The 13,859-nt window shown below is 42.7% G+C and overlaps 1 long non-coding RNA gene across 3 annotated transcripts in view; it reads left to right on the plus strand.

Annotated features, from left to right (window-relative positions):
• Positions 1–13,859, plus strand: part of LOC111821298 (uncharacterized) — a 165,278-nt gene that overhangs the window by 109,263 nt on the left and 42,156 nt on the right. Inside the window, exons 7-8 of one of the 3 annotated variants that reach the window (XR_002824738.1) lie at positions 1,621–1,737; positions 3,157–3,385. The exons of the other annotated variants lie outside the window; for them this stretch is intronic. This is a non-coding gene — a long non-coding RNA (uncharacterized LOC111821298). The remainder of the gene's footprint in view (positions 1–1,620; positions 1,738–3,156; positions 3,386–13,859) is intronic. 3 annotated transcript variants of the gene reach the window in all.

Consider the following 13,859-nt stretch of genomic DNA (forward strand, 5'->3'; position numbering starts at 1 on the left):
CTCAGGGATCAAGGTCTCATCCTGTCTTCAAGCAGATTTTAGAACCGAAGCCCAGTGACCACTAAGATAGGCATCAAAAAAATTTAGATACTACAAAATTTTAGGCCTTTTAATTTTGTTGTATTCTAGTATTGATTATAAATGTGTTCATATAAAAATGGGAACATGTAAATATCTTTTGATAAGTCATAAATTACAGGAAAAAACACGATAGAATTTCAACTGTAGAATTTGTACATTGTTTGAGGTCTCATTACTGAATTTATTAAGTGATTCTCTTCCTCTGGAAGAATGATGAACCTTTATTGGCAGGCTTTATTTTCAATAAACCTTTAAAATAAAGGTTTCTTTTTATTTTCTTTCAGTTTTTGAATTTTTGGCTCTCCTCATTGAATATTTTTCTTAAAATTTTTCCAAACAAATTTGAACAAAATGGAATAAAAGTCTAGAGGTATCACCTACAAAAAAATGTAATATCATTGCAGAACACTAATTGATTTAGAAAGTAGTTTTTCAAAGGCTCAAATTGTATACTGCTTTGCTCAATGAGTTTTCTGTATTTATCTTTTTTTTTCCATAAAACTATTTTGTAGTTTCATACCCTGACTGTAGGCATACACAAATATTTGTATATTTAATATTGCAGCTTGTCCTGGACACAGCTATGAAGTATGTGAGTACCACAATTAACTCCAAGTACATTTCTATTTCTTAGGCTCTTCATTGTTGTACCATAATGCGGTGCTCCAGTAAAATTTGTATGCATATTATCACCTTAAAAACAAGTGATTTTTTCTTTAGTGTTGAACTGTTAAACTAAGTTTACAGTAGCTTTCACAATAATGTCAGATAGTTCACCTTTGGTGGAATGAACTTCGATGAAATGGATGAAAAAATACCCCATTATTGGAACTAACTGGTGTTCTATTTGAAGCGTGTCTTGCCATTGATACAAAATCATCATCATTTAGTAGTTCTCAAAGTTCTTCTAATGGAACCAATGCTTATCATTGTCATTTTATTTTTCATATGTGCACAAGAAAACCTGAAACTGAAAATGAGTGGAATGACTTTAAAAAAATAGTCATTTGATCTAAATGAAAAGTCATGCTTCGCAGAGTGGTATCAAAAGCACCCTTGCAGCTACACAGTGAAACCATCATCTCTGGGCACAGTCTCCTTAACATAAGTGCAAACTCAGCACGACTCTTACTCCCCTGCAAGCTATTCTCCATATGACGGTGGAGTGGTGGTTAAGAGCTTGACTGCTAACCAAAAGGTCAGCAGTTCGAATCCACCAGCTGCTCCTTGGAAACCCTATGGTGGCAGTTCTACTCTGTCCAATAGGGTCGCTATGAGTCAGAATCAACTCAACGATAATGGGTTTGGTTTGTTTGTTTTTATGAATAAGAAATCTTTTTAAAAATGCAAATTTAGACAGTTACCTCCCTATTTAAGACCTCTCAATGGCCTCTCATTGTTTTTAAATTAAAATCCATATTCTTTAGCAAGATCTGCAGGGCTTTTCTCCATCTGGTTGAGCCTCTCACCAGCTTTCCTCTCATTTTCCTCTCTCCAGTCTTTCAGCCCCTAAAATACGTTATGTTCTCTCTTCCCTAGTGCACTCATGTGCTGTTTTCTCTGCTTGGGACACTTTCTCACCCAGTGACCGCGATGTGACCTAACTCTTGGCTATTCTTCAGGTCTCAATCTAAAAAGAAAATACATCTCCCAAAGGTAATTTCCCCAGGCGGGCCCTCCCCAACTCCTTAGATTAGGTTATGGCTCTCTGTTGGGCACTTCAGTAGTAGCCCACTTCCCTTTTTGTAACACTCATCGCATGTGGATTAAAGATCTCTCAAGTACATGGCTGTGAGCACCACGAGGGCAGGAACCATGTCTGTGTGTCACTCAGTCCCCAGTGCCTGGTTCATAGTGTGCTCAGTAAGTGGTTATTGAATGACTGAAAAGACCTTTTCTAATCTTACTTTTAAAAGAGTAAGCTGTAACTTAACTGTCTCCAAATTCTCTCGCTTAAGAGGCAATCTCCAAAAAGCACCAGAATATGTAGACCTGAACCCCTGTCATCTGCCTATTGATGTCCATGTTGAGTAAGAAAATCCACACTCTGAGTAGGTTGAGGTTTCCTTAGAGGAGACCATGTTTCCTGTTGACTGGATGAGGACTGGTCTTTTTGGTTCTACTTCGGTGAAGTATTCTTTTTGTTCTACTTCAGTGAGGTATTCTTTTTTCCCTTGAAGTCTTGATCTCTTTTTAATCTGGGACCAGGGCTCAGACTGATTGGGACTTTTGGTCAAGTATATCTAATGCATATTCTTGCTTTTAGTCAGGACTCCATCTAAATTGGTTCAGATTAGAGATCTCTAAAGTGTATGTAGCATAGGAAAACTTTTCTAAAATCTCACAGGTGATCCATTTCAGTGTATACTTGCTATAATTTTTTATCTAAATTCTTCAGTTCCAGTTTGGACCCAAATAAATCTTGTCTTGCTTCCAGGAGAAGTAGATAATGGTTGTCTCCTTTCCTCTGTCCACAGACCCTTGTTAGACTTGTGAGCAGTTCATAAATCAATCCTTAGCCTTCTGGATGATAAAGTCAGAAGAACTTCTCTGGGAATAGGCTCCATTCCCTAAGATGGGTTTTCTACTGAGAAGCCAAGCTGTGCAAGATAAAAAGTGCATCATGCTTAGGGAATTTGAAGTCTTATTTCCACGAAAAAAATGTATATAAACCCAACTGCATTCTAAGTCATGTTTCAGCTATGTCCTAGAAAACTGAGAAGTGTTGTTCTCATGGAAAATTACTTATTATAGAAAAGCTATGTTTATAGCTATATTATAATTTGTGGTTGACAAAGATGTTTCCTAAGGGCTATCTGATTTAACTGCAATAATGGATGAAACTCTGATATACTGGTGACTCTCTAGAGTGTGAGCTTCGTTTCCAAGGTTCATAGCTTTCTTTTCAATTCTGCTTACAGAAATATTTTCAATTAATTTCAATTTTCAAAGTTCTAACTATAAGAGGGTAGAGTGAAGAGGGAAAAAGAGAGGGAAAGTAAGAGATGGGAGAGGAAGGGAAAGATTTGAAGCCAGATATATAACTTTCTGACTCCTGTCTCTTTTCTCTCTCAGATTCAATCAACTTCAACTGCCCCAGACACCCTGAACACAAGGTGGAGCCTAAACAAAACATTTTCTTTATGCAGGAAGCTACCAAAATAGCCTCTGCAAGTCCTGCAAAGGGCATTTAGTGAAACAGCAAAATAAACAGGCACATAATGAAAGGCTGATGGTGGCTGGGCTGATGAAAAAGCCAGAGAGAAAGGAGCAAGTTTATCTCAGTCAGGATTCAGCTGCAAAGGTTGGTCTTCTTATACACAAATCAGCCAGTGGGTCACTGGGTACTGTAACTTCTCCCAGACCCCTGTGGATACAGCAGCCTGGTGCTGTTGGTATATCACTTCACTTCTCTGGGCTTCAGTTTCTTTAGCAGCAAAAAGAAATTGGACCAGTGCACCTTTCAACACTAACTGTCTGGGACTGGCATGTACAGGGAGACTCTACATAAAAGAAATGAAGATGGGAATAAAAATAGAAGAATGGATCCATTAGGAGATGAACTTCAGCTTTGGCTTCTGGATTTGACTAACTAGCTGGCACTTTTTTTTTTTAACCCATATTTAGAATATTTAGTTTAGACATTTCCACTGTTGCTTAACTTGTGTAGTAAATTACATCTGCTTTGGAGGAAAGTGCAGACTGAAGTTAAGGCATTTACCTTTTTCCTGCAGGACATTGGCACCTGATGTCAGATAGTGCTCTGGTTTGGGCCATTGGTAGCATGTGTAACCATGGTCCTAAGTCTAATAGGAACCCATTATTGAGTGTTAAATCTTTGTTGATGCTACTAGGTGGAGGCTGGATCATTTAGAGGAAGGGAGCGTCTATACATAGAGTGTGTAGTATTGTTCTCTGTATCTAGCAAGTACTTTCTGAATATTCAGGTATACATGTGTGCACACGAACAGGCATTCAAACATTCTCATGTGTATACAATCAGATGAGCAGAGTTGCCTGCCCAGGCCCATCAGATACCACTGGAGATGAGGTGGGCAGGCTGCTGGAATGTGAAATGGGAGAGAAGATGTGATAGGAACGTCAAGAGCAAAATATAGATGGGGATAGGCTCTTGCACTGACACTAGTCTTGTCCTTGTTTTTGAAGTCAAGGGGCTTTGCCTGGGCAGGGAGCACGGCTTTACTTTGTTGCCCTTTCTGGTCCCTCCTTTCTGTATGCAGCTTGCGACATTGCATTGATTTTTCAAAATCCTTTACTATGTCAGCAAATTCAGGATATGAATAACGTATATGTAGGCAAAGTACAGGTGCACCGCCAACTGGAATCATAAGCTGTGTGTCCCCCCAAAATATGTGTATCAATTTGGCTAGGCCATGATTCCTAGTATTGTGTGATTGACCACCATTTTGTCATTTGATGTGATTTTCCTATGTGTTGTAAACTCTCTCTCTATGATGTTGATGAGACGGGATTAACAGCAGTGATGTTAATGAGGCAGGACTCAATCTACAAGTTTGGATTGTTTCTTCAGCCAATCTCTTTTGAGATATAAAAGACAGAAGGGAGCAGAGAGACATGGGGACCTCATACCACCAAGAAAGCAGCACCAGGAGCAGAGCGCATCCTTTGGATCCCAGGGTTCCTGCACAGAGAAGCTCCTAGACCAAGGGAAGATTGAGGACAAGGACCTTCCTCCAGAGCTGACAGAGAGAAAAAGCCTTCCCCTGGAGCTGACACCCTGAATTCAGACTTCTAGCCTACTGGACTGTGAGAAAATAAATTTCTGTTTGTTAGAGCCACCCACTCGTGGTATTTCTCTTATAGCAGCCCTAGATGACTAAGACACTGTGCTTCTCAGAATTAACAGACTTCACCTTTTGTTTGACTCTCTCGTCTCTCTGTGTCAGACTGGATAAACTAGATCATGCTAAACTGTGACCCTAAATCTCAGAAGCGTAAAATAGTAAGCCATATTTCTTGCTCGTACTACATGTCCATCATGGACTGGCAAAAAGACTGCTCATTGTAGCCACTGGAGATCTGGCTGGTGGGACGTAAACCAAGCACAGTCTTCCGTGATCACAAAGTCAGGCCAACGAGAACATGGCAAACTATATACTGGATCTTAAAGCTACTGCCTGGAGATAACACACATCCCTTCCGCTCACATGTCTTTGGCTAAAATATATCACATGGATGAGCATAATTTTAAATGAGCAAGAATACACTTCCCTTAGGGTTGGGCACCAAATACTGGTGAACAATAACATTTCACCACACTCTGTCAGTGACTGGGTTGCTTGTCTAATCCATACCTCCCTGTCTCCATCCAGGAACTTCTCTAGCCCTCCAAATTGGTTGTTCTCCTTTCAAGATCCTACGTCTTGAATCTCCTGAATTTCTTGATTTCTAACACATTTTTGGTTCTCCAGGTTCTTCAAGAGGCCAGAAATATGGCACCTTGAAGAGTCTCATAAATGAAAATTCACCCTATCCTTTGCTAAACAATTCCCAGTTTGGCCCCTGTTAGAAAGCCTGGCAACCTTAAAGATTGTTTTGCTGGTGTCATGTTGAATGGATGCAATGATTCTGGACCATTATTACCAAAAAAGGGAACTCTTGTTACAAGCACAAGAGTAAAATTTTATAAGAGGGTATGTCACCAGTCCTCTGGATTAGCTGTGTGACCCTTGTAAGACACTTAGCCTCTCTGGTAATGTTTACCCATGAGTTGGATGAGGGGTTCTTTCCAAGAGTTTTCTATGTCTACAATTTTATGATTCTGTTATTTCTGTTTACAATTTCCCAGAATGTACATTAGCCTCTGATATGTGTTGGAGATAGTGAGTTTTTACATTTCTGGGTATTCAGACTTGAAGCTTGTTATTGAACATGCTCTATGGAGGTTCTGTAGAATGCCGTTGTGCAGGCATGGAAAGTATCTGGTTCCAGATACTTGAACGGAAAAGTCAGGGAAAAAAGAATTAGATAGTCCACACCCAGGGAGGAGCTAATGAGTTACTTGTGCAGACAGCGGAGGAGAAATATACGCAGCAGAATTCTCCTGTGTTTGACACAGGTCAGTTATCTTCTTTGTGGATTCCTACGGTCAAGACTAAGAGACAGTGACCAAAATAATTTGATTATAGCATCGTGGTAGTTACATGGCTTAACTTATAGTTATTCTTTCTTTCTTTTTACTTTGGAAACTCAGACATAACAATGCCAGGGATGATGGGGAGGATTCTTACATGGACTGTTTCTTTTGATCCCCCTCCAAGATCACTGGCTCCTTCCCAGGACTTCAGTCTTGATATTCCTCTAGGTCACCAGAGATTAAATTGAAAATACTTGCAATCCACTTGTGGATCCTCCGATCAAACAAGTGAATAACCTCAGTGTGGTTTCTGCCTTTCATTCATGTATCCACTCACTGAACAAGAATTTCTTGAGTACCTCCTATGTTCCAGGCTCTGTGCTAGGCACTGGAGACACAAATACTAATAAAGCACGGGAGAATTAGCCCCTTCCCTGGAGGTCCTCATGTCATTGTCAGGACATATATGAAGAAGACAAATTCATATTAGAAGGGCATGGTCAGTGGTATAGGAGAGAGTGGTCTATTTCTTGGGTGAATCAAGAAAAGCTACACAGAGAAGGTGAAGTTTGAGTGGATCTTAAAATGAGTGAGTTTTGCCAGAGAGATTCAAGGACGCCTCAGGCAGAGGGAGTGTCCTTTTTGTTGTTGTTGTTGTTGTAGTTAAATGAAGTTTACATTTCAAGTTAGTCTCCCAAACAAAATTTTATACACACATTGTTATGTGACCCTAATTGCTCACCCCCTTCTGCAACAGCACACTCCTCCTTTCTGCCCCTGATTCCCCATGTCCATTCAACCAGCTCCTAACCCTCTCTGCCTTCCCATCTTACCTCTGGACAGAAGCTGCCCCTTTGGTCTCTTGTATCTACTTGACTAAGAGGCACACTCCTCACCAGTATCACTTTATGTCCCACAGTCCCGTCCAATCCCTGTCTGAAGAGTTGGCCTCGGAAATTGTTTCAGTTCTGGGCTGATAGAGAGTCCAGGGGCCATGCTTTCTGGGGTACCTCCAGTCTCAGCCAGACCATTAGGTCTGGTCTTCTTACTAGAATTTGAGTTCTGCACCCCATCTTTCTGCTGCTCCATCAGCAACTCTCTGTTGTGTTCCCTGTCAGGGTGGTCATTGGTGATAGCCGGGCAGGATCTAGTTCTTCTGGTTTCAGGCTGATAAAGTCTCTGGTTTATGTGGCCCTTTCTGTCTCTTAGGCTAATACTTTCTTTGTGTCTTTGGTGTTCTTCGTTCTCCTTTACTCCAGGTGGTCGGGACCAATTGATGCATCTTAAATGGCTGCTTGCAAGCTTTTAAGACTGGAAGTGTCCTTATATCCAATATATCCCTAATATATTGATCACTTATCTTGTCCAAATATTTCCTTGCAATATCCTCCACATCTAAGGTGACTAGGGAGTGGATGTGGTGAAAATTCAAGTCAGGGAAGGGGAGACTTGAGCACCTTGGGAAATGTCCAGCCGTGGGAATGACCAAAATAGAATCGTAGTCTGCCCTCTGGGGAGCTGGCTGTAGAGCCACTTACAAGTGGACAGACGCCCAGGCTGCTCATTGTCACATGGGTCGGGGCTGCCCTGTCCTGTCTCTCACTCTCTGCATGGTCTCAGGCATGACTTAGCCTGTCTAAGCCCCCTTCATAAAGTGGGGATAACCGTACCTTCCCCACGGAGCTGCTGTGAGGAGTAACTGAGTTGACATGTACAAATCTCTTGGAATGGTTCCTGGCTATGCTAAGCACTTGATAATTGTCAGGTGGTGGTGGTGTACTTGTTATAGTTATATTTTAACAGTTCCCAAATTGTATTACTCCATAATTATTGAGTGGCAGCCTGATTTTCTTACAGTGATTTTTTCCTTACGGCCCTAAATACTCTAATTTGGAAAGGAATCATGGGGTTAGAGGAGGTTTGACTTAATTTTCTATCCACTAATTTTTGTTGAGGATTTTATTAGAAGCAAGGTCCTATGTTAGCTACTGAAATGGCATAGTATAGGGGCGAGAACTCGGGGGAAACTTGATTTTGCATGTTGGATTTACCAAAGAGTAGCTGGGTGGCCTTTTTGAGCCTCAGTTTCCATGTAGCTTTCGGAGGATTAATAACATTTCTAATCTCTATAGTGAAGATTTAATTTTTTGTATGCTCTATCCCTGCTCCCTTTTTTTTTTTTTTTTTCTGATACAGACCTTGCCTTTCTTTGAGAAATTACTCCTTCCTCACTCCAACCTTGTGATTCTCTTGAGGCTGCCAATCACAGGTTCTAGGACAGGCAAGTGACCCAAACCTGACCCTCCACAGTCCATTTTTGGGATTTAAACATACTGACTTGGGAAGGGACTACCCCCAACCCCCTCACTCCACCTCAGAGCAAACCAAAGGAAGCAGGAGAGAATAGGGGTCAACACACAAAAGCAGAAATGAGATAAAGCAAGAGAGAGAGGGCGCAAGCCAGAGAGACTATTGAGCTACTGTTGTGTGCTGTCAAGTTGATTCCAACTCATAGCGACCCTGTAGGACAGAGTAGACCTGCCCCATAGGGTATTCTAGGCTATAATATTTACAGGAGCAGATTGACAGGTCTTCTCTCCCTTGGAGTGGCTGGTGGGTTCCAACCGCTGACCTTTCAGTTAGCAGCCAATAGCTTAACCATTGCGCCACCAGGGCTCCTATCAGAGGCATCAAATCTCTTATTCTAGCCCCTGAGGTCACCGAATCTGCACTGGATTCTTCCTTTGGTTCTATGAGCTACCCCAGGATTCTTCTACTAAATTTCTATTTCTACGTATGCTTCATCAGATTGGGCTTCTGTCACTTGCAACCAAAGGAGTTCTGACTGATAGCTTTGCCTGCCGCACAGAATTATTGTGTGGATCTGATAAGACAATGTTCATAAGAGTTCTCTGGAAATCTAAAGCACTGCAAGGAATACTAACTACAATAAAAAGCACTGTGAAATAGAGGTTTCTTCCCTTAAAGGAGAACTAAGACATCTATATTGCCAGCGTTGTTAATTATATAAGTATAGAGGTGCCAATTGCACGATATACATAAATGGAATTCAGTGTCAAGAGAATGCTGTGAATTTAGGTGACCAGGGAAAATGTAAGATTTGAGCTGATCCTGAAGGTATAAACACAATACTGATAAAAGTAAGAAAAGGGCTATCCAGGCAAAGGAGCTAGGGGCTCAAGCAAAGCCGTAGGTTATCCAGTTAGCAAATAACGTTCTTACTGATCTACTGTAGTCAAGCATATAGAAAATCAACGCTTGCAGAGAAATCAGCATCTGCTCCAGCTACTTGTAACGGCCGCTGAAATTGTCAAATACGGAAAAGAATCTGCAGTATTTAAAAAAAAAAAAAGTTAGAGAACATTCCACATTCCTGTGAATCCTCTGTTGGAATCCAAGGCCTTTCTTTTTCTTGGTAGCATTTTTAAGACTTCCGCAGTGTTTGAGTCAGATTGGCATCATCTGAAGACTTCACGAGAATGTTTTTTTATTCCATCTTCTGGGAAGCAAGAAGAAATGGTCAGTTCAGATGAAGTTATCACCCCCTGCTGGGTCCTTTCTAGACTACCTAGCTGCTATCACTTCTCATCACCAAGAGCTTACTGTCAATCCCCCAGTTTGCATCTTATGAAGCCACACCTGTGGCCATGCCTCAGGGCTGGAAATGGAAACTCTTCCCCCTGTGAAGCCCAATGCTGTTATTGCCAAGTAGCTGCAGACTTCCAGGGTTTCAAAGGTCCAGGACAACAATTGTGCCCATTGCTACATCCATCATTGCTTACAGTACTATGCTTACAAATCTTTCCAAGTTAGTTTATCTTTAGACTCTATGGGTCTTATTGCACGTGTTTTCTTCCTTCGACCCAATGAAAGTTGGAGGAGAATTTTTGTCGCGTTCACTCACTGTTAGACACATAAAAATCAGTTTACTCATCTACAAAATGGGATTTACAACACCTAACTTTACAGGGCTGTCAAAGAATTAACTAAAATAATGTATGTGAAATTATTTTGTAAAGCACTATAATAATAATAAAAGCAATACAGTAGTAGTAAGACAAGGTACAATTCTTATTAACCAAAAACCAAACCAGTTGTCGTCAAGTCAATTCCCACTCGTATCGATCCTATAGGACAGAGTAGAACTGCTCTATAGGACTTCTAAGGCTGTAAATCTTTATAGAAGCAGACTGCCACATCTTTCTCCTGAGGAGCGACTGTTGGGTTCGAACCACCAACCTTTTGGTTAGCAGCCAAGTGCTTAACCACTGTACCACCCGGGCTCTTTTACCCTGCTGTCTCCACCACCTAATCTGTTCTCTCTGTCAAATCCTCATGACCCCCTAGCTTTTTCCTGCCAGGTGGACTCTTGTTTTAATTCTAGTGTATTCTAGTACCTGCCAGCAACTTCAGGCTGGAGTTTTCTAAAATGCTGGCTATTAATGCTTTTCATCTCATACTCCTGCTGGATAGCTGCTAAAGGTAATTAGCACCAAACAGAAGACTGAGAATCAGGGGAGGCCTAAGGCAGTGCCAACAGTTAACTTGCTTGGCTGCTAACCCAAAGGTTGGTGTTTCGAATCCACCCAGAGGTGCCTTGGAAGAAAGGCCTGAGATCTACTTCTGAAGTATCAGCCATTGAAAACCCTATGGAGAACAGTTCTACTCTGACACACAAGGGTTGCTATGAGTCAGAGTAGACAACTGGTTGTAAGTGACGTAAGGCAGCTATACACGAGACTCCTCACCTGCAGAGACGGGTAAATCAGGACTGGCAAGGCAGCTGGCCACCCAAAGCAGCTGGCCACCCAGGGCTCCAGAGGGAAAGCTCTGCCTCTGTGGACAAGTGGAACCAAGCGGGGCGGGTGTGATGATAAAGGCAGGTGGAGGAGGTGGAGAGAGTTTGACTAATTCAAGAAGGGAACAGGGTCCTGGCTGCCACCTGCAGATCATTTTTTGTGCTTTTTCTAACCCATCATTCTCCTTTTGTCTTTGAAAGTATCTCCTGGGGAGAAGCTCTTTGGCAAGTAGATAAGCTTGGCAGACTTCTCATCTTTTCCTTTCTCCTCACCCCAGTTGGAAACAAATAACTCAAAGCTGGTTGACTTCCTGGCAGATCCAGTTTTTGAAACTATGTTTTCAGTCCCTTTTTTCTAAGCAAATTCTTCCAGGAAAGCTGAAATTACTTTATGGAAACTGTTGGGGGGTATGGCTAGTTGAGGTTATTGCCTTATAGAGTGAGCTCTACAAAGGACTCAAAAGGTCAGGTAGATACCTCCTCTCTGTTTCTAAAGATGAGGAAATCGAAGCCAGAATGTGGTCTCCTGTCCAGGTGTCCTGCCTTCCTAACTCTCCTCAGTGGAGAGAGGAGTGTGAGAGACCTTCTGGGTCAGGAAAAGAAGGGAGGAGACTGATCGTGTCAAAGGTTAGGTCGGGAGAGTGGAGGAGTGAATAACGCCAGGGCAAGGCAGATTTCTCCGAAAAAGAGAAACAACCGTTTAAAAATCAAACTGGGACTTGGAGCCAAGAGCAGATGGGGACAACGTGTCACTAGAACAGCTGAGAATGATTTAGGGTCAGAATGGTGGAAAACAAATTGTCTTCAAGTTGACAAAAGCAAACCCGAGTTGTACGAAGTACACACAACACCTGGATTCTTTAATGGCTCCCTGTGCTTGGCGTGGGAGGCCTCCACCATCTACTCCTCTCTGTTTTTCCCTTTCTCTCCTTGACCCGCCCACATGGAACTGCCTCCAGCTTGTATCCATGCCCTCTCTTCACTCTCTCCGGGGGTTTCCTTAGGCTCTTCTGCTTGCCTGGAATGCTATTTCCCCTCCTGAGCTTTTCTTCTCAGATCCAACCAAATTCCATGTATCCTTCAAAGACCAGTTCAGTCTCCTCTGCCTGCATGAAGCCTTCCATGCGCCCGAGCTTAAGGCAGTCTCCCCTTTCTCTAGCCTCCAGCGGCACCAATGCCAGTGACTTACCCCTGGTTAGAAATCTGTACACAGGCATTACAGCACTGTCTCCTTCACTTTCCTGAAAAGTCCATGACTACTTCATCTTATAGCCACAGAAACCTTACCTGGGTGCTTCACACATAGTTTACCAGTTGCCACTGAGTCCATGCCAACTCATGACAATGCCATGTGTGTCACAGTAGAATTATGTCTCATAGGGCTTTCAGTGGCTGATTTTCCTAAAGTAGATCACCAGGTCTTTTTTCTAAGGCGCTTTTGGGTGGACTTGAACTTTAAAACTTTTGGTTAGCAGCTGAGCATGTTGTAGGTGTTCAGAAAAAGTTGGCCAAAGGAGTGGGCATCTAGAGGGGTAGACATAATATTGGAAATACCATCCTGGGTGAGCCAGACCCGTACTAGGACAGTGTCTCCAAGTAAGGAGGGATGCAAAGAAGTTGATAGCATTCAACAGGGAGCCATATAGATGGTAAGTGGGTTTTAAAATAGGCTAAAGGAAGTTAATTTAAAGAAAAATAAAACGGGGCTTTCCCAGAGAAGTGGGGCACATTCATGGATCTTTCTCCAGGCCTATAATGGGCTTTTACCAGAGAAGCAACAGCTGCTGCTTTTCATCCCCAACCAAGACAGATCAGGAGGAAATGAACTTAAACACAGGCATCATTGAGATCACAGATACGGAACATATTTCCAAGAGAAGGTGATTAAACTCTCAGATGGGTTACCAGAGGGATTTGTAGACTTCAGGTCTCCAACAGACTATTAAAAAAACAGATTCTTGTGTGTCAAGGCCAGTTTAGAGGCCTCTCTGGAATGCCATGGGGTGAACTTGACAGTCTGTTCCCTCACACCTGGGTGCTGGCCAGGTGTCTGCCTTACACGGCCCCAGCAGTCAGTTCCAGGCTGGTCCAGCAGGTGGCGTGCTCACACAGTGAAAGCCCATTGGTACAGCCAGACAGAATAGTTTTCCAAGAGTTCAACTCAGAGAATAAGTCTACAACCTCCAAAGAGCTGTAAGGTTTGGGTGTGCACAGGGTCCCACACAGGATGTGCAAAACAGAGCAACCACACCTCACGTGCGATCCCAGGAAGTCCCCGCTTAGGTGAATTTTCTCACTTTCTCCGCTCCTACCCCATCAGAAATTCTGGGTGTTAAGAACAAAAAGTGTACTTGGCAGCTTGGAAAAACTTTCTAAACACCGCATCGTGACACAGTCATTTCTGCAAAGTCCCTAGAGCCCGTGCTCAGAGAAAGGGAGCTGTGTGTTGAAACCTTTCTTATCTGCTTTTACAAACCCCAAAACAAGGCAAAGAAAACAGCAAAAAGGATCGGTGGAGAGAAACGGAACAGAAAATGAAAACAGCGGTAAGACGTTTACATTTGACTTTAAAACTGCACGCACACAGGGCAGCAAACACCTGCATTGCTCCTAAGCCTCCTGCTGAGGCATCGAGCCCCGGGTGGGACAAGTTCCCTCGAGCTGTGGCGTGTGAACTCTCTGGCTCTGCGGCCACCCACCAGGCCAGGCCTTGGTGACTCAGCTGAGGTCGCCTCTATGGGCTAGGCCGGAGGGTGGCTCCTGCTGATGAAGTGGTCAGGTCTAACAGCTCCTCCCAGCAGGCATGCTCCAGATTAAATGTGACAACCAACCATATCTGCT

Source organism: Trichechus manatus, unplaced genomic scaffold (genome assembly GCF_000243295.1).
Source record: "Trichechus manatus latirostris isolate Lorelei unplaced genomic scaffold, TriManLat1.0 scaffold00076, whole genome shotgun sequence".
NCBI classification, from domain to species: domain Eukaryota; kingdom Metazoa; phylum Chordata; class Mammalia; order Sirenia; family Trichechidae; genus Trichechus; species Trichechus manatus.